This window comes from Pelophylax lessonae (genome assembly GCF_965119305.1).
Source record: "Pelophylax lessonae genome assembly, chromosome: 8".
In the NCBI taxonomy this organism is placed as follows: domain Eukaryota; kingdom Metazoa; phylum Chordata; class Amphibia; order Anura; family Ranidae; genus Pelophylax; species Pelophylax lessonae.
This window is the reverse complement of record NC_138775.1, coordinates 147,901,870-147,923,361: the sequence shown is the minus strand read 5'-3', so window position 1 is coordinate 147,923,361 and position 21,492 is coordinate 147,901,870. Positions and strand designations below refer to the sequence as shown.

Genomic DNA, 21,492 nt, shown 5'->3' with positions numbered 1-21,492 from the left:
TTTCTTCTGAATCTGCAATAATAAACCTGGATGATGAACTTCATCTACTGTATATTTGAAGGAACCAGTAATTGACAGAAGTCATCCTCTTCAGTGGTGGAAAGAAAATGAGCAGCCTACAAAAGACTTGCTTTCCATGCTAGAAGATACCTCTTTCTCTCTGCTCCTCTGTCCTCTTCTCTTCCTGAGCATGTTTATGAAGTGGCCGCATTATATGAACAAAACAGAAGACCTTTAACAGGTGACCACGGACTTGCTGAAATGTTCTGCTTTCTGCAGTATAATATTGTTCTATTTAACTGGGAGTATTGAAAAGAATAGTGTCCACTCTAATCCACTGTATAGCTTTTGTCTAGATTTTTTCTAGCAGTTTTGCACTGACTGCTATGGTTGCAGTGAGTGCCCTACTGCAGAGGTAGTCCTCTGACTCCAGTCCAATCCACTGTGTAGCTGTTGCTTAGCTTTTTTCTAGAAGTTTTGCACTGACTGCAGTAGTTGCAGTGAGTTCCTTACTGCAAAGGTAGTCCACTGACTCCAGTCAAATCCACTGTCTAGCTGTTGCCTAGCTTTTTATCTAGCAGTTTTGCACTGACTGCAGTAGTTGCAGAGAGTGCCATACTGCAGAGGTAGTCCACTGACTCCAGTCCAATCCACTGTGTAGCTGTTGTCTTCCCTAGCTTTTTATCTAGCAGTTTTGCACTGACTGCAGTAGTTGCAGTGAGTGCCATACTGCAGAGGTAGTCCACTGACTCCAGTCCAATCCACTGTGTAGCTGTTGCCTAGTTTTTTTTCTAGCAGTTTTGCACTGACTGCAGTAGTTGCAGTGAGTGCCATACTGCAGAGGTAGTCTACTGACTCCAGTCCAATCCACCCTGTAGCTGATGTCTTGCCTAGCTTTTTTTCTAGCAGTTTTGCACTGACTGCAGTAGTTGCAGGGAGTGCCATACTGCAGAGGTAGTCCACTGACTCCAGTCCAATCAACTGTGTAGCTGTTGCCTAGCTTTTGTTTTTCTAGCAGTTTTGCACTGAGTGCAGTAGTTGAAGTAAGTGCCCTAATTAATGCACAATCAGATGATGTGAAATGTCCCTGCAATTGAAATTTTCCTATCAGTTTTCATGCAGTTAAGGTGTGAAGAACTAGCCCTTAATGTTAAAAATGTTAATAAATAAAGATTTACATGTTCAATAACAGATTTGTATCAAAATTTGTGTTTATTTTGCAAAATTCTATATGGGCAAAAATATCGGTCAATATCGGCCAATACCGATATGCGATGGCCAAAATATTGGTATTGGCAATGAAAAACCGATATCGGTTGATCACTAGTTTCAATGCCTTTGCCCCAGTGTTCTCTGTACTAATAGGCTGCAGCTACTGTACAGAGACTCGCTGTCTAGTGCTACACTGAAAAACTGCAAATCATGAGAAGAAGGCACCACCCCACCCCTCAGAAGAAGTGAATACAACAATGAACAGCGTCATGTAATGGCTTAGCAAAAAAAAAATTGAAATGCCTTGGACGACATTTAAAACTTTTCTGGATTGCATTAATGAGTGGTGCCTGTTAAGGCTTCACATACCATTTAACTAGTCTGCCACAGATCATACTCATACATATAACTAATTTAGGCGTGAGGGGGAGCTAAGATACCAGCACTAATCATTTACTGTGGAACAGTTGACAATAAAGGGCAAAGTGCAATAAACCATTCAGTCCAGATAGTGACAATGAAAAAAAGTTCATATAAAATCTTCTATATGAATGGATTCCTTCATTCTTCAATATGAAATACTGTTGTAAACCATCACCAGCTATTGCTTATTCACCCGATAGTGCCCAACTGGATGCACACTCACCAGATAGCGATGACCCCTGTAACTAAAAAGAAGCTCAAAAATCGCCTGGGTTAGTAAGTCTCCTTTGGGATCTTCCTAACACCTGTTGGGGGTCCTAGGCAACTCTTCCCCTCTCCTTCATAACACCGCATAATATAAAAAATGGAACCAATATAGTGTGATACCGTTTATTAATCACAAATATAAAACAAATAAAAAGCTGCTTACATTGTAGAGTGCACTCCCTGGCACTAGGAAAACTTGCATAGATTGTTTTGAGAAGGCAAAACCGCTCTGCTCATGCTCTAGAGCCGGCGTGCGTTCCACTGGCCGATTGGTTAAAACATGAAGGCAGGGACCCGGAAGGGACGTGACCTGTGAACTATGCCTCATCTCTGCGGCGGCGCTTCCACAAAACAATCTATGCAGGTTTTCCTTCTCTTCTTCTTGTTTGTCTTTTTTTCTTCCTCTTTTCTTAGGCTTTATGGAAAAAAACTTTTCCTTGGGCACTATGCACTCCAAACCCTCATTTTAAAAAACGTATGACCTACATTTGCTTGTACTTGTTGTGCCACAAACTTGATAAAATTTTACTCTTAAAAAAACATTTTTAGAAACCAGTTTCAAACATAAGTCGCTTTAATGTTGCCAAGCTAACTTCAGCTTCCCTTTTGATGCCATTCAAGCAGTCACTTTAGCCTATCACCCGTATATAGTTTGATTTCAATCAACTTCAGATTGACTTTTAGTCAGTGTGTTCTGCCTATAGTTATGGATGTACGTCATTCATTCTTATCTGGATACTGTTTCATTACATCTGCTTGTACTGTCTTGTTGTGCCACGAACTTAAAGTGTTACTAAATCCAGGACCTGCATTCATATATCTGGTCTCTCACAGTACACACAACATGGAAATGCAATTATTTTAGTAAATATAAACAGATAAATACCTTTTCTCATCAGCAGTATATAGCAGCCTTGTGACTTTTTACTGTTGTGGGTTAAGTAAGGTATTAATAAAATGGTACTCTTTACAAAAATCAATTTAAACCCAAGCACTTAAACCCACCCACCCCCAAAAAAAATGTTGAGCTTCCCACCACTACATACATCCACATGTGAACATAAACGTTTACGTTGGGGGCACCTATGCATGAAAATGTTGACTGCACTGCTACATATTGCACTAAACAGGCACACACAATTTTAAGGTCTTACAGTACTTGACAACTTTAGTGTCTTTTTTAATTTAGGCTCGGTTTCCACTAGTGCGACTTGCTGTGCGACTTGACACATGTCAAGTCGCACAGCAAGTCAAAAGCCATTGATTTCTATCTGGCCCGTTTCCACTGCCGTGACTTGAGTTGCGGCGACTTCAAAAGTAGTTTGTGCACTACTTTTGAGCCGTCTTCAGTGCGACTTCCCTCTATAATGAGGGACAAGTCTCACTGAAAGCCACAAACAACTTTAGCTACGAAGTCGCGCTAGAAGTAGCACGACTTCCTAGCCGCACTAGTGGAAACCGAGCCTTAATGCTTGATAAATCCTTGCACTGATATTGTGTGGCATAAAAAAATGGCACTGCCGCCATCAGATCAAGGTGTCTAATTTCAGAAAGCATATAATGTTATGGGGATTTAAGTAATTTTCAGGCCTGAAATGGTTTTTTAGACACATGCGCAAAAAAATGCAAAAGTGGCCCTGGCAGCAAAAAGATTAAAATGTATGTTTACATAAATGTATCTGTTTATCTCCCTCCCTCCCCCGAAAAATTGAAAATCAGAAATAAAACAATTTAAAGAGGAAGTAAACCCTCCTCTGACACTTGTACCTATAGGTAAGCCTATAATAAGGCTTTCCTATAGGTACTGTAAATATCTCCTAAACATGTACCGTTTAGGAGATATTTACCTTAGATGCATCCAGTGACGTCACTGGCGCAGGCGCTCTGAAGGAACGGCCGCTGGTGCCGTTTCTTCAGAGCCCAGTGCCGTGACTGTCGGCTCCCGCGCGCGTGCGCGGGAGTGACGTCACCCCAGCTCCGGCAAAACCGCGATCCCGGAAGACGGGCGACTGGACATGTCGCCCGTCATCCAGCTAAGCGGGCGGCACGGCGGGGGCTCGTTGTAAGGTAAGAATTTCATAATGAGCTATTATGCGATGCATACTAGCTCATTATGTGTTTCTCTTGCAGGGTCAAAAAAAAAAAGAAAAAAAAGGGTTTACAACCTCTTTAAGTCTAGTCCTTTATTAGGAGCATTAGGGTGTACTGTATTATGAGGACTATCTGCAAAAAGGTAGAGCATTAAGGATGCAGCCACTCACTTGAAATGTCTTTTTAGGGGCTTTTCTTGACCACTTTTATTAAAAAAAAAAAAAAAATTCAAGTTTAACACAATGGGTTTCCCTTGCAGGGATTTTTCAGCATTTTTCTGCCACAAAACGAAGTCTCCTAGGTGGAGCACTCCTGTCTCTTGGGCTGAGCCTTCCTCTGTTCACTGGGCTAGAGCCCTGAACCAAAGTCATGTCTCTAACAAAAGTCCAGAACACACCTGCCAAATCAGTACCTGTCAGAGGAAGCTGAAAATCCAGTTTCCTCTGTATGACACAAGAACTGTATGGAACCCCTCAGACTGGCTGGATAAGAGCCCTGGGTGACACAAAACCCTTTTCACACCACGGCAAGGAAAAGTACAGTCTCAATATGTGATTAAAAAATAATTTTATTTAACTTTTATCGACAGCTTGTTTTATATTGGATCCCTTCTAATGCTTACAGCTGAACTCACGGAATTAGGCAAAATGTACCCTTTCAATGCCCCCTTCCCCCCCACATTGCAAGAGTTAAATGCTTGTTAAGTCAAGAAAGAAGATGAACAGGCTGTATTACTTAACTTACCTCTGCTATGGATCTTCCCTTTTTTTCTCTGGCTCTCTGGGCTGAAGGCGGTCCCTCTGCATCATCAAAAGCCATGCAGGGCTATAAACCTGCATTATATATGAAGGAGGTTACAGCCCGGAGAGTCTTAGAGGGGAGTCAGTGCATGACCAGACGTGCTGTAGGAGGGAGGCTGCAGAAGTGGCAAGTATTACTTCTGATTATGCCACCCCTGCACATATTGAGCAGTTACCCTTTGCATTACCAGGTGAGGGTGGGGGTCACTGTTAGGGTGCATTTTGCCTAGTTTCTAGAAAATGGCTTTAAAGAAACGATCAATACCATAAAACTCGGTCAGGCCAGTAGAATATTTTACATAAAATCTCTGTTTCTAAAAACCTTTACATATATTATTTATATGTTTTCCTATTCCTGTTTCTAATTTTCTTATAATGCAACCCATGTACTAGAGCCCACACAGACACTCCAGCACATGAGTCACATAAGTGGTGTTACAGGAGATAAATTTGTCAATATTATATTCTTTACCTGTCATATTACATAGGGATTCTTCTCTTTTCCATTTCTTACATAAAGAACCCGTTTTCTTAAAAGAAAAGGTGGTTTCTCATCAGAGGATCTGATGTACTTTTTTTACAACCTTTCTCTTGTGGGGAATGCTTAAATATATTTGGGATCTTAAGCAAAAGAAAAGAGAATACATTATGAGAGACTCAGTCAATTTTTTTTCAAAGGGGAGTCTCCATATTTCCCCAATACGTCCCTATAAATCTGCAGTTTTTCTTTATCATAACTGTTTTGTTCAAATTTGTCTCTGTTTATACCAACTTATCCATAAAGGCTGCCAGTTTCTCACAATTCTTTCTTATCCTTGCAAGCTGTTCTATTGGGATATTTGATATTTACTATTCATTTAGGATGATGGCAAATGGAGGTATGTATATAACTATTCCAGTGGGAACGTTTAAAATAAGTTTTAGTACAAATCTCATTATGATCCCTAAAAATCACCAAGTCTAAACGACTAGCATTCTGGTTTTAATCTTCACTTGAACATTTTATATGATAAACATTGTCATTAGGACCATTTCAAATTTATTGAATCATCTCGAATAACTTTTTCCACATAATAAAAACATCATCAAAAATTTTTTTCAAAATTTCATACTTAGCCATCCTCCTGTAAAAATGTAATCAAACTCTCACTTTACCAAAATGCTATTTGCCAATTTCAGAGCAAATTTTTCCCTCCGCTGCTACTGTCTTGTATATAATATTTAGTCCCATTCCAAAAGTACTTTTTTGTAATGGCAAGGTCTGGAGATTTTAATGTGCAACGTATAATCAGTATGTTTTTTCCAATGTTTCTCTTTGTTTCTAATATTCTCTCTAAAATCTACTGCATCAACACCATCCTGCTGTTTAATAGTTGTGTAAAGCACTATACAAATCATTGCAACAAAAAAGTGCAACTCTGAAAACGTACATAACATGTACTGTACATTAAAAGAAAACTGTATGTGTAACAAAAATTGTGCATAATCCAAATGTGACATAAATGTGACTTAAATGTTTCACAGAAGCAGCCTACATGATATTGTGACACTTTACATCGCGTACTGGATTGAAATGACCATCTGAATATGAGTGAGTACTCAAGGAGCACTTAATAAATATGATTCAATCAACCATAAGTGGCCACAGCCTATTACATTAGGGTGTGCACCCCAAAGCTCAAACACACACACCTATGTGTGTGTGTGTGTATATACACACATACACACACACACATTTTATGATATATATATATATATATATATATAGTCCGCACACACTTCCTCTGATGTCTTCTGCTCAGTGCACACGTGACACACCACCAGAGGAAGGGGGGTCCAGAGTGATCTCAGAGGCTTGAGCATCCCCATCACGCCCACTCAAACTTAATAGCAGTACTAGAAGAAAGCAAGGAGGAGGAAGGTTCCGTCTTGGGGATGTTCCTGGGGTTCTCCTGAAAATTGGGAGCCCCTGAAACTGCTGGGGGAGGCAATAGGGGGAGATGAGTGATCCCAGTAATGTAATGTGCATGTCATCCAGGACAGTTGGCAGCTATGGGTGATTAGGGTGTGCCCAGGTACACCTGGCACACCCTGTGCACACGCCTATGCAATCAACATAAGCTGCAGTAGAAAAATTCAGGCTTCTTCCTTCCCTCAACATCAATCTATGAACTTAAGATGGCAGCAGAAAACATAATAAACTCACATTGCAATATTTATGAAAAACACCACTGTGACTAAAAAGTGCACACTTACATGTGAACAAAAAATGTGAACAAATCTTGCAAACACAGCAAAAGTGGCATTGCAGCAAGGGCATAAACTTCATCACACTCTGTGTGAATATTTCATCCCCAGGAGACCTCTAATGGCAGAAGAGATGTTATCCAGAACACACAGCCAAGCTTCTTACCAGAACTCACATGACCATCAGCACACAAATGGTCTTAAAGTGTTACTAAACCCAGGACCCTGCATTCACTATATTTGGTCTCATAGTACACAGAACATGGAAATGCAATAGTTTTAGTAAATATAAACTTCCAAATATAATGAAAAAAAGGGGCTCTCAAGCTGTTTTGAGATGTGCGTAAGAGAGAAAAATAGGGTGGTGAGGCTGCGTCTAGCACTGAAAGCTTATCCTTAAACTTTGTGCAGAACTAAAATGATGTGGTGTAGTGCTGCGCTGCCTCTTTCCACAATATGACAGTGTGGCGCAATAAATTAGTAAATTAAATAAATAAACGAATGAATGAATGAATGAAGCGTGGTGAGCGTATTACCCTAATCAATAAAAATATTTTTTGTTGAATAAATAACAATAAAAAGAAAAGTGTAAATAAAAAGTAAAAGGCGTATCAATCCTGTAAAGTGCTATAGACACTAATTACCAATCATGATGCAATTCATTATAGATGAGAATACATAATAAAAACAACAGAATCGATATAATAGGGAAATGCAAAATAAGGTGCTGAAACAATAGTGCAAATATATGCTATCAATAAGTGACTTGTGCAATAAGATGTACCATAAATTAAATAATCACTGAAAACATTCCATGGGTATGCAAATAAGGTGCCAAAACAGTTGTTCCAAAAGTGCAAATGTGAGGGCCCCATCCATAGGACCCCTGGAGAAATCTGTATACCCCCTAAGGCTGTTGCACCAAAAATGCACTGGAACACATGTTTTTATTTAAGGTTAAGAAAAAAGAGGTGGGGAAATGCAATGGACGGCATCAAAAATGCACCAAAAACGCACTGGAACACATCAAAAAGCATGTGGACTGCGTTTCTATTGTGTGAACTGGCCCTCGGTGTCTAATTAAAGCTCGTAGGAGGAGTTTTCATTCTCCCCTGCTTCTGTGCTATGAACAAGGCTTACCATCTAAACGTGTTAGCCGTTTGCTTTTAACTCAGTCTTGATGAAATAAAGTTTACAGGAGGAGATTTAGGGTTGCCAGCTCCCTTTTGTGTTTAACTATTTTCCCATGGATGGACAGGAGTACATCTGAGCCTGAGAACCTTAGTGAGTTCCATCACCTACTCATTAACCACTTAAGCCCCGGAGGATTTGGCTGCTAAAGGACCAGGGTTTTTTTTGCGATTTTTTACTGCGTGATTTTAACGGACAATTGCGCGGTCGTGCGACGCTGTACCTAAACGAATTTGACGTCCTTTTTTTCCCACAAACAGAGCTTTCTTTTGGTGGTATTTGATCACCTGTGCGATTTTTTGATCACGCGCTATAAACAAAAAAAGAGCGTAAATTTTGCAAAAATAACAATATTTTTCACATTTTTTTATATGAAATTCCCCAAAAAAAAAAGTAAAAATCAAAATTTTTTAACATTTTTCGGCCAATTTGTTTTATGCTACCTATGTTTGGTAAAAAAAATCGCAAAAAGCGTATTTTGATTGGTTTGCGCAAAAGTTATCGCGTTTACTAACAAAGGGAAAGATTTTTGTCATTTTTGGTGTTTTTTTTTTTAACGCGTAATGGCGGCGATCTGCGATTTTTTTTTCGGTACTGCGACATTGCGGCGGACAGATCGGACCCTTGACTGACATTTTTGACACTTTTGGGGTTACCAGTGACATTACTGCAGTAATCAGTGCTATACATATGCACTGTTACTGCAAAAATGACACTGGCAGGGAAGGGGTTAACTTTATTGGACAGGGAGGGGTTAAGTGTGTCCTAGGGGCGTGCTTCTAACTGTGTAGGGACATTCCTATTGGTGTAAAAGCAAAGATCCACCGTTCTACATAGTAGAACGGACAGATCTTCACTTTTACACAGGGAGAACTGACAGGCAGCTTGTTTACACAAGCTGCTCTGTCTTTCTCCCTTCACAGGAGCGATCGCAGTGTGACTGGCGGACATCGAGTCCGCCGGTCACACGCACTGACTTGCCTGTGAACGCGCCCGCGATAGGCTCGCAAGTCAGTGACAGGCGAGTGACGTACCGATACGTCACTCTGCCTGGCCGGGGCTGACCGCCGCAGTATATAGTCGTGCGGCGGTCGGCAACCGGTTAAATCTGCAGTTCCATTGTTCAGAGTGGTGCTTTTTTGTTATTTTCTTAGACTGATTTTACTGTTGTGGGTTTAGTAATACTTTAAGGAGCTTGTATCCAGTAAGCCAGCTCTGCCTCCCAGGTTATATGGAATCTGCTCCACTTAACCCATCATCAAAACTCAGAGAAGTGAAAAAAAGAGAAGAGCAGGCTCCATAATGCATTAAAGGCTAAGTTCACTTTTTTTCTAAATTCCAGCTCCCTTATGTACCAATATACCATTAATGTTGCTCTGTTGCAGAAAAATAAAAGCTTTCTTAGGTTTTTATAACAAGGCTTTACCTTAGCTCTTGCTTTTTTTTTTATTGGAAAACGTCATGTACTTTCCTGGTATGTAGATTTGTAAGACCCAGGAAGCAGATCACCAGCTGTCCTCATTAGCGCGCACAAACCCTGCACCCATCAACCATACTTGCCAACTGTCCCGATTTGGCCGAGACAGTCATGCTTTCTAGTATTGTGACCTGCTGCAGCTCAGTCCTGGGATTTGTCCCTGAATCTGGGCAGGGGGGACAGCAGCAGTGTCCTTGCTTCTAAATACATACACCACTGGCAGGGTATGTATTAAGAAGCTCAAAATCTCCTTCCTATTTCCGACAGCAGTCTCCTGCAGACTCACTCTGTGCCCTCCTACTTCCAAATTCCACCCCCTCCCATCTCCATTGACATATGCTGTGAACCCAGAGGCAGAGCATAGCTGAAAGAACTGCCAGGTGGGGAGGCGGGTGAGCTGAAATTGTAATGAAAGTGGGTTTGGAGAGGTAAGCCCACAAACTTTATTTCAGGATTAATTTGCAGGGACATGAGAAGGGTTAAAGGTGACAATTTAGGTCTGAAGAGAAGGGAAGTGTTTGTGAGGTAGCCAGCTCATAGTTGCCGAGAATGTACAGCCAGCAAAAATCTGCTAGCAATAAAAAGGTTAATCATGTCTCTAGCCACCAGGGATCTTACTATCCTCAGGGGTGCCCAACCCATGGCCTGGAGGGATGCCATGAAAACATAGTTGATGGGTGCAGGGTGTGTGTGCTAATGAGGTCAGCTGGTGATCTGCTTCCTTTGTCTTACAAATCTACCTAACAGGAAGTCATTAAGTTTTATATAAACACAGCAGGAGCTAAGGTAAGGCCTTGTTCTAAAAACAAAGAAAGCTTTTATTTTTCTGCCACAGAAGTACATTAATGGTATATTGATACATAGGGAAGCCGGAATTAAGAAAAAGGTGAACTTATCCTTTATCATTTTAAAACCTCTTTATTATTAAACGCAAGGAAATAAACTCCCATAAAAACACGCAGTATTTCACTGTAATATAAAAAGATAAATTTAATTAATGTTAAGTTATTGTATTATCAGTTTGGGGTTTCCTCTCTGCTTTTAGTTTTTAGGTTTGGCGACTTCTGAATTTTAAATAATTGACATGCATTTCGTTTTGCAGTGCCTGTCATGCGTTGGCAGGCCCTTTTTAACCACTTCTGGACCGGAAGGATTTGCCCCTTTAACCTCCCTGGCGGTATGATTCCTTTGGATTTTAGGTGCTGAAAGCGGTACCATTATTTTGCATGTAATTCTTGTGAATGAGCAGCCCAAACCAACTGTATGCATTATATATATGTATATATATATATATATATATATATATATATATACATATATTATATATACAGGGAGTGCAGAATTATTAGGCAAATGAGTATTTTGACCACATCATCCTCTTTATGCATGTTGTCTTACTCTAAGCTGTATAGGCTCGAAAGCCTACTACCAATTAAGCATATTAGGTGATGTGCATCTCTGTAATGAGAAGGGGTGTGGTCTAATGACATCAACACCCTATATCAGGTGTGCATAATTATTAGGCAACTTCCTTTCCTTGGGCAAAATGGGTCAAAAGAAGGACTTGACAGGCTCAGAAAAGTCAAAAATAGTGAGATATCTTGCAGAGGGATGCAGCACTCTTAAAATTGCAAAGCTTCTGAAGCGTGATCATCGAACAATCAAGCATTTCATTCAAAATAGTCAACAGGGTCGCAAGAAGCGTGTGGAAAAACCAAGGCGCAAAATAACAGCCCATGAACTGAGAAAAGTCAAGCGTGCAGCTGCCAAGATGCCACTTGCCACCAGTTTGGCCATATTTCAGAGCTGCAACATCACTGGAGTGCCCAAAAGCACAAGGTGTGCAATACTCAGAGACATGGCCAAGGTAAGAAAGGCTGAAAGACGACCACCACTGAACAAGACACACAAGCTGAAACGTCAAGACTGGGCCAAGAAATATCTCAAGACTGATTTTTCAAAGGTTTTATGGACTGATGAAATGAGAGTGAGTCTTGATGGGCCAGATGGATGGGCCCGTGGCTGGATTGGTAAAGGGCAGAGAGCTCCAGTCCGACTCAGACGCCAGCAAGGTGGAGGTGGAGTACTGGTTTGGGCTGGTATCATCAAAGATGAGCTTGTGGGGCCTTTTCGGGTTGAGGATGGAGTCAAGCTCAACTCCCAGTCCTACTGCCAGTTTCTGGAAGACACCTTCTTCAAGCAGTGGTACAGGAAGAAGTCTGCATCCTTCAAGAAAAACATGATTTTCATGCAGGACAACGCTCACACGCGTCCAAGTACTCCACAGCGTGGCTGGCAAGAAAGGGTATAAAAGAAGAAAAGCTAATGACATGTAATGACATGGCCTCCTTGTTCACCTGATCTGAACCCCATTGAGAACCTGTGGTCCATCATCAAATGTGAGATTTACAAGGAGGGAAAACAGTACACCTCTCTGAACAGTGTCTGGGAGGCTGTGGTTGCTGCTGCACGCAATGTTGATGGTGAAAAGATCAAAACACTGACAGAATCCATGGATGGCAGGCTTTTGAGTGTCCTTGCAAAGAAAGGTGGCTATATTGGTCACTGATTTGTTTTTGTTTTGTTTTTGAATGTCAGAAATGTATATTTGTGAATGTTGAGATGTTATATTGGTTTCACTGGTAAAAATAAATAATTGAAATGGGTATACTGTATCTTTGATTTTTGTTAAGTTGCCTAATAATTATGCACAGTAATAGTCACCTGCACACACAGATATCCCCCTAAAATAGCTAAAACTAAAAACTCATTCATAAGAATTACGTGTGTATATATATATATATATATATATATATATATATATATATATATATACACACATACATACATAAAAAGTACAGTAAAACTGCAGGAAAGGGCACTGGGGGGCAAACTAATATGATTTTTTATTTTGAATGGTATCAGTGTGTTTTTACATTTGAATTTTCCGCCGGTTCCACCCCCCTGCGAACGTCACGTCGCAGGAGACGGAAGCCGGGGGTCACAGAGGATCGGGAGGAAGATCCGCCACGAGACACCGCCGGGACACCTCGCTGGATTCCAGTGACAAGGTAAGTAACCTCTCTTACAGGATCCAGCGATGCTTCTGGCGGGACCCCGAGTGTGGCTCGGGGTTACCGCTTTTGGCTCTGAAATGTAACCCAGAGCCACGCTCGGGAATACCGCTAAGAAGGTTAATGACCAGGCCATATTTTGAATAAAATTGGGGTTCTTTTTTTTCCCACAAATAGAGCGTTCTTTTGGTGGTATTTGATCACCTGTGCGATTTTTATTTTTTACGCTATAAACAAAAAAAGAGCGACAATTCTGAAAAAAAAAAAAAAAAAAACAATATGTTTCACATTCTGCTATATAACATTTCCAAAAAAAAAATTTAAAAATCGAAATTTTTTAACATTTTAGGCCAATTTGTTTTCTGCTACATATTTTTGGTAAAAAAAAAAAATCGCAATAAGTGTATTTTGATTGGTTTGCGCAAAAGTTATCATGTCTACTAACTACAGGAAAGATGTATGTCATTTTTATTGTTTTTTTTTTTTTACTAGTAATTGCGGTGATCTGTGATTTTTTGCGGGACTGCGACATTGCGGCGGACAGATCGGACCCTAACTGACATTTGTGACACTTTTGGGGGGACCAGTGACATTACTACAGTAATCAGTGCTAAATATATACACTGTTACTGTAATAACGACACTGGCAGAGAAGGGGTTAACACAGTGGGTGATCAAGAGGTTAAATATGTACCTAGCAGCATGTTTCTAACTGTGGGGGGAGGGAGTGGCTTGTGAAATGATCATAGAGACCTGTGATCCTATATAGAAGGATCACATGAGGCTCTATGATCATTCCAGGGAGAAGAACGGTCAGGTGTGTTTACAACAGCTGACCGTTCTTCTCTCTCAGCGGGGAACGATCGCGGTTGTCAGGCAGCAATCAGAGCCACCTGCCCCGTGCATCGGCTTCCCCGGTGACGAGCAGAAGCGGAACCACACCGCTGGCGGCGCATGCCCGCCCCCTGGCTGCCTGCGCGCGACCGACGTATACCTAAAACGGATTGCGCAGGAGTGGCTGCCTGCCGCAGTATAACTGCGGCGGGTCGGTCGTAAAGTGGTTAAATATGTTTTCGGTGTTCTGTCATTTATTAAGCTGTCAATAGATGGTGCTTTAGAAACCTTGATTTGTTCGCATTTCTTTGTTAAGAGTAATGTAGGAGCGCCCTCTGGTAGAAGGAATGAGGGAGCAACCATGCTTATAGTTGTTAGAGCATTTAAAGTGTTTCTAAACCCACAACAGTATATATATATATATATATATATATATATACTGTATATATATATATATATATATATATATCATGTATATGCAGTAAAGCATAATCACTGTGGAACTTAAGAGGTAAATCCTCTGCATTGTGTAAAAAGGCTTTTTGATCGTGTCTCCTCTGATCCTCCCCTTCTTCCATGTCCCCTTATCATTTCCTGATAGTACAGAGCTCGGGGACAGGCTGCACATGCTCAGTTTGGTGTGTATTGCTAGACAGTTTTTTTTTTTCTTTGGACAGTGCATGAGATCAGAAAAGGGCCAATCAGCACTGTTCAGACAGATGGCCAGTGGTCTTACATCCTTATAGGGCATTCATGGGAGAATGAAAACCCCTTCTACAAGCTTTAACCAGACACTGATAGAAGTCACAAGACTGCTCTAACTGCTGATGAGAAAAGGTATTTAGCAGTTTGTATTTACTAAAGTAATCGCATTTCCATGTTCTGTGTACTGTGGGAGACTAGATATAGTGAATGCAGGGTCCTGGGTTTAGTAACACCTTAATGTGTGTGATCGGTGTCATGTCCCTGAGCCCCTGATAAAGTAATTCTATAATGAAACACATAGGGTGAAGCCTTGGACATGCTGACATCATCATGCACTTTGACAGGCTTACGGGATTGTAACATGGATGCTTTTATATTGCAGTGACGGTATTGCTTGTTTTTTTGTGAGTGTATTTCCTTGCAGGAAACTGCAATTTAATTCTGATTGCTAGCTCTTCAACTGATTTGCTGCCTTTTTTTTTCTTCATACTATTTTATCTTCCATTTTACTCTGTGATTTGAGGTCCTCAGTCACTTTTAGCTGCTCTCCCAGCCCAGCAAACTTGAAAAATGGAGGGCTTATTGTAATTTGGAGTGTTCATTTCTTTTGTGTTTTTCTTTTATATTAATGGGGCTGCTTTTTTAAAACCTGGAATGCAAGAATCGTGTGCACCTAAACCATGTCAAATTACTCACATTCAACGCAAAATATAGAGGTAAGCTCTAACGAGCAGGGCTATCCAATTCCTCCTGTATTGAATTGTATTGTAACTGTATTGTCTTCCCTCATATTGCAAAGCGCTGCGCAAACTGTTGGTACTATATAAATCCTGTATAATAATAATATAATAATAATAAGCTTACACCTTTTAGGCCTATTATTATTTATTAAAACTGCTATGCTGCATGCCAGATTAACACTGCTGTGCCATTTGCAGTCTCTTAATCCTCGTGGTAAAACACCTGTCTATACTCTTTTTCTCCAGTACATTTCCACAAATTCTCCCTCAATAAAAATGGTCTGCTGCTGGGTAATTTTACACTGCTGTATAATCTGTGGTCTCTGTTTTGCTCTGTAACTTTTGGGTAACTTTGCAGTAAATCAAGGAACACAAACCTCTGTAGCATAGATGTTGCCTATTGCATTAGGGAGTGCACCCCAAAGCTCAAAGCCACGGTAAACGGTGGGTATGGCCAAATTGCATTTACAGTGAGAAGGATTTAAATGGACATGGTTAAATAAAACAAAACTCTTCCTGTACCCACAAAATATACTTTTGGTCTTTCCTCTGCTCAGTAGAGTTTTTGGAGCGCTTTATGAAACCAAAAACTGAAAGCATGGTTTTGGTGCGCTTTTAGAAAGTGCATCAAAACAGTGGGACATAATAGAAGTCTATGGAAAACCGCAGCTAACCCACAGAAAAACCGAGAGAACACTGCAAAACTGCGGGAACACTGTGCTGCACCCCTGGTGTCGGAAAACCACATTCCATTAGTCTGAAAGCCAAACTGACCATTTATTACTACTGACCCCTGAACTTTCCATTATTTACTACTGACCCTGAACTTTACCTCACTTACAACAGACCTCTGAGTGAGGCACTGAGGAAGGGAGCTTGACTCCTGAAACGCGTCAGCGGTCCAACGACAGGGATGAATACCTCCAAGTCTGGTGTACTAATTTAATGCATAATATGCTCTTTAAGTCAGTGAGTATGATTTTGGCTTTTTAATAAAAGTTCTAAAAGGTGTCCAAGGGTAATGCACTAGGTGTTTGCGCCTCCTTTCTTTCTCTCTTATGCACGGACCTCTGAGTCACTTCTGAGCTCTGTGTCACTTACTACAGAGTTCAGGGGTCAGTTGTAAGTGAGGCAGAGTTCAGGGGTCAGTAGTGACACTGAGTACAGAGTGCAGTTGGTAGTGACCGTCTGTCTCACCTCTGCACTGCTTATCTCTGTTCTCCTTCTCCCTGTACTCTTTATAGTACTCAGGGTACTGCAGCTCCGACTCTTCTCCTATTCCCTGGTCCAGTAGGTGGAGCTAAATTACAGCTTCTCATTGCCATGCCTACTGGATCAGGGAATAGGAGAAGGGGGAGAAGAGCAGGAGCTGCAGTATCCCAAGTACTGTGATGAGTCCCAGGGTAAAGAACAGAAGTAAGTCAATCCTCTCTTTGTGTATCCCCTGCAAATACACTTGTCACAGGCAGATATAGGGGAAACACTGTTTGTTTATACCAGGGAGGGCACGGGTAATAAAGGATGGCACGGGGAGTAGGGGGGAGGGCTATGATTGACTTACAGCCCCATCCACTGCCTCACTGCCCTTAGGACCCGTCCCCTCCCCAGGTATGAAGCCAATCATAACCCCTCTTCTCTACATCAGCCTTTAGTACCTGCCCCTTCCACAGAATAAACCGTGTTTCTTCTGTTGCTGCTTGTGACAAGTGCAGCTGCAGCGGAGACATAGGGAGCGGGACAAAACAGTGCTTCACCACTTCAGGCTAATTAGTGGAGTTGAGTGTGGGAACGTGTTTCAGATTCAACATGGATTGGTGGGATAACCAGAATTAATTTAAAAATCTTGGGACGGTCTTGTCCAATCCAGGACAGTTGGGAGGTATGTGCATGGGGTGAATACGGTGTGTCCAGGCATATCCCATGCGCACACCTATGGTCTGTAGTATATTATTGTCAGAACCCAGATCAGAACCTGCTATCTCTGCTGTGTCTGGCAATTTCTCTTCATGATGAGCCACCTGATATGCTGGACAGCACACTGTCTGATAAATTAGACAATCCTGCCTTGCAGCTTCTTTCTGCTACTGCTTCTGAACTTCCTATTTAAGCCATGCCTTTGCACTTCCTATTTGCAAGATTACTGTGCTCTCTCTAGCCAATATCTCGCTCTTCTCACTCCAGCTGCATTTCTGCTACCACTAGTTAATGACTTTTGGCTTATTTCTCAACTACGCTTCTGCTTAATCCCGACCTACAACCACTTGTTACTGACCTGTAGCTTGTTTACTGACTACACTTCTGCTTGATCCCTACCAGCTATATTTGCTACTGGACCCCAGCCCCAGCTTGCTAACCTCCTGATGGGGCAATCCTGAGGACCACAATCTGGTACTAACACTTAGCAAAACCCATCTCCGCCTTCAGGAGCTCCGGTGGACACCGGTTAGTGCTTAGACTCCACACCAGTAGGAAGTCCATGTCATCCCCCAGAGTTACCTGCTGCTGCGTTTATCCAACTGGTCAGTGGGAGCCTCTCTTCTGCTATAGCTACTGGCCTGCGAGCTGACCCCTGACCATGACAATTATTGTGCTTTTACTAAACAAGAATGCTATGCACACACAAAATACTTACAACTGTAGGAAAACAATACAAGACATACAAAGTATTACAGATATACATACAATACATGCACACGCTACCTAACCTTCCTACTAAATCAGCACAGAGAATAAGATACACTAAAAATTACTTAGCTTGGGTTATAGTTTGCGATTTCCATAACCAACAGGGGGCCAGGCTCTACTGAGATTGCAGGAAATCAGGTGCTAGTGTCATCCCCAGGTGAAGTTCCTTATTTGGTTGTGAAGTCCCCTCTGGCACAGGCTTTCCTTCTTAGTTTTTGTGGTTATGGAGCACTCTTCCAACTTATGCTGCTGGCCTTTTATTTTGAAAGTTTGGGTAGCCATTCCCACATGGGCATATCCTTTTCTGCATCAGTTTCGAAGATCAAAACATTTCCTAACTCAAATTCCAAATGGCACAGTTGTACCATACATGTATTTCCTTTTCCTCTGTCACACAGCGTATACGCGCTTTAACACTTGGTCCACTATTAAGATTAGTTGAGGGTATGTATAATATATGCTCATGGCATATTAGATATGGCTAGCCTTTGGTGATCCTTTGCTACTTTGTCTGCTCTCACTTTTCTCCGGTTCCTGGCTACATCTATCACCTCCATTTCTCAAAAGAAAAGGATTCTGTCAGCAAGGTTTTTTCAGCATCTTTTTTTGGTAAAAAAAAGCATTGCTATATTTAGGAAGTCTTATTATAGAGGCGTTTGTCCCTAAGATAGATTTTTAATGCATTCAATACATTTAGTATATTTGAGATACCGAGAGAACATATGTAGATGCCCAATATGTATCTTGATGGGTTGCCCCAGTTTGCCAATGTTACTATCTAGCATCAGAGGCGGCTCTTTATTTAGGCAAATTAGAGATCGCCTAAGGCCTCACACTCACATTATCGGCATGAGGGGGGCCTCATGTCTAAGTTTTGCCTAATGCCTAGAGCTGCCTCTGTCTAGCATATAGAACATTTTTTTTATGTACAATGCCTTGATAAAGTATTTATACCCCTTGAATTTTTCCACATTACAACCAAAAACATAAATGTATTTTATTGGGATTTTATGTGATAGACCAACATAAAGTGGCACATAATTGTGAAGTGGAAGGAAAATGATAAATGGTTTTCAAAATGTTTTACAAATAAATAGCTGAAAAGTGTGGCGTGCATTGGTATTCAGCCCCCTTTATTCTGATACCCCTAACTAAAATCTAGTGGAACCCATTGCCTTCAGAAGTCACCTAATTAGTTAATAGAGTCCACCTGTGTGTATTTTATTCTCAGTGTAAATACAGCTGTTCTGAGAACCCTCAGAGGTTTGTTGGAACACACCATCTCCACCATGAAACATGGTGGTGGCAGCATCATATGTTGTGGGATGCTTTTCTTTAGCAGGGACTGAGAATCTGCTCAGAGTTGGAAGATGGATGGAGCCAAATACAGGGCAATCTTAGAAGAAAACCTGTTAAAGTCAGCAAAAGACTTGAGAATGGGGCGGAGGTTTACCTTCCAGCAGGAAAACAACCCTAAACATACAGCCAGAGCTACAATATAATTGTTTAGATCATAGCATATTCATGTATTAGAACGGCCCAGTCAAAGTCCAGACCTAAATCCAATTGGGAATCTGTGGCAAGACTTGAAAATTTCTGTTCACAGATGCTCTCCATCCAATCTGACAGAGCTTGAGCTATTTTGCGAAGAAGAATGGGCAAAAATGTCACTCTCTAGATGTGCAAACCTGGTAGAGACATACCCAAAAAAGACTTGCAGCCCTAATTGCAGCGAAAGGTGGTTCTACAAAGTAATGACTCAATGCAAATTCATGCCACACTTTTCAAATATTTGTAAAAAAAAATTGAAAACCATTTATGATATTCTTTCCACTTCACAATTATGTGCCACTTTGTGTTGGTCTATCTCATAAAATCCCAATAAAATACATTTACATTTTTGGTTGTAACATGACAAAATGTGGAAAATTTCAAGGGGTATGAACACTTTTTCAAACCACTGTACATATATTGTTGTTTATAATTTGGTTATGGTTTCTTTTTATTTTGTATTCTCCAGAACATTCCTCTCCTGAGGAAGCATACCTGCTAAACACGTGAAGAAATTGTAGCCCCTCCACAATCTACAATTGCAAATTCTGTCGATACCAGACGACATGTCAGACTAAATCCTTTTGTTTTTGAATTATCCTGGTTCTTCAGTACTTCAGTTGATTAATACGTATGGTGACTTTTCTGGGATACGGATCAATTGGGACAAATACATTCTATTTCCTTGGCTTTTGATCTTCTCCGCCTGTCACTAATACTCCAATACAGTGGGTCACTAAATTCAAATACTTGGGAATTCTTGTCACTAAAACCCTCCTCTGTTACGTGGACCTTTTTTTGCCCCCTCTGCTTTGATCCCTATCTCAGAGGTGTACCACTTGATGTATTGGTGTACCCTTCCACCGTCTCCAATAGGCAGGATTAATCTAAAGAAAATTATTTATTTACCCAAGTTTTTATACCTGTCTGCATAACAAAGTCATTTTGCACAAATTAGATGGTATTGTTGGGTCCTATATCTGGACTGGCAAAGCTCCCTAATTGGCTAAATCCACATTGAAACTCTCACTTTCCAAGGGGGCCTGTCACTTCTGGACTTTTGTCTCTACTATTGATCGGCAGTCTCAGTCACGGTCCGGAGGTGGTTGTCTCAACCGAGGGATAATCCTGCGGTAACACTGGAGGTGGCCATTGTAGGCTCCTATGCCACTCTCAGCAACCTCGTCTTCTGAGGACTAAAGGCGCATCCTGCGCTTACCTGTCCTATGCGAAATACCATTACAGTGTGGCAGCAGACAAGGGTGCAATACCATCAGCCCCATACGGTTTCCCCCCATATCTGCCTCTGGGCCAATCCCGCATTTAACGTCAATACCCCACCCCCAACTTTGGGCATGGAATAATAGGACTCAAACACATTATTTCTAAGGCGTTTTGCAGATCTTCAAGCTGAATTTCATTTACCTAACCTTACCTACCTATACAAGTTGTCTCTACCCCTGGACCCTAGGATACTACTCTTGCTAGATGGTGTGGCGCTTAGCTGCTATACTAAACTGTTTTGGTTTTTTTTGCATCTTTTTATGCCCAAAGAGAAATCCTTCTCAAATGGAAGTCACCCCTGCCTCCTACTGTAGAATCTGCCATTGACACAGTAATACCCTTGTATAAACTCACCTATGCTAGTTGTAATTGTCCCAGGAAATTTGACAAGATATGGATGGCTTGGCTAGATTCCTGGGGCAGTAAGGTAGATGTGACATGAATCTTTTCTGATCACGTTGTTGCCTCTCGTTGTGTATGTTTTCTCTTTTCTCCCTTCCTGTTTTTCCTCCCCTTTCCCTGCTCCTTCCCCCCCCCCTCCCTCCCCCTCCTCCACCTCCTCCTCTACTCCCTCCCTCCTTTTCTCCTTCCTTTGATACTCAGGTTAGAGACCTAAGGTTATTCTTGTTGCTCCCTCTACTGTTTCTCAAGATTGCAAAAAGAGATTGTGCCTTGCCTATATGCACTAATGTAGTTATTTTAATTATTATTTAAACTAATTCTGTTAAAAAAAAATATTAATTCTTTGTCATATAACTTAGAGAACTGATATATATTCGATGGGCAGTAACCATAGCCCTTTTTTAGACATCTAATGTGCTTTCCCATCCATATATATTGTGGAGGGTATGTACTACAACAAGAGGTTGTGTTCATATTTACTTGATGCTAATTATTTTTAATCACTAAAA

At 41.1% G+C, this 21,492-nt stretch overlaps 1 protein-coding gene across 1 annotated transcript in view; it reads right to left on the bottom strand.

The window, feature by feature from the left end:
• The window catches only part of LOC309561862 (flavin-containing monooxygenase 5-like), a gene marked incomplete at its 5' end in the record, with an annotated part of 139,006 nt that extends 118,003 nt beyond the window's left edge, over positions 1–21,003 (bottom strand). Inside the window, one exon of the mRNA XM_082265927.1 lies at positions 20,936–21,003. The remainder of the gene's footprint in view (positions 1–20,935) is intronic.
• Between the last annotated feature and the right edge of the window lie 489 nt (positions 21,004–21,492).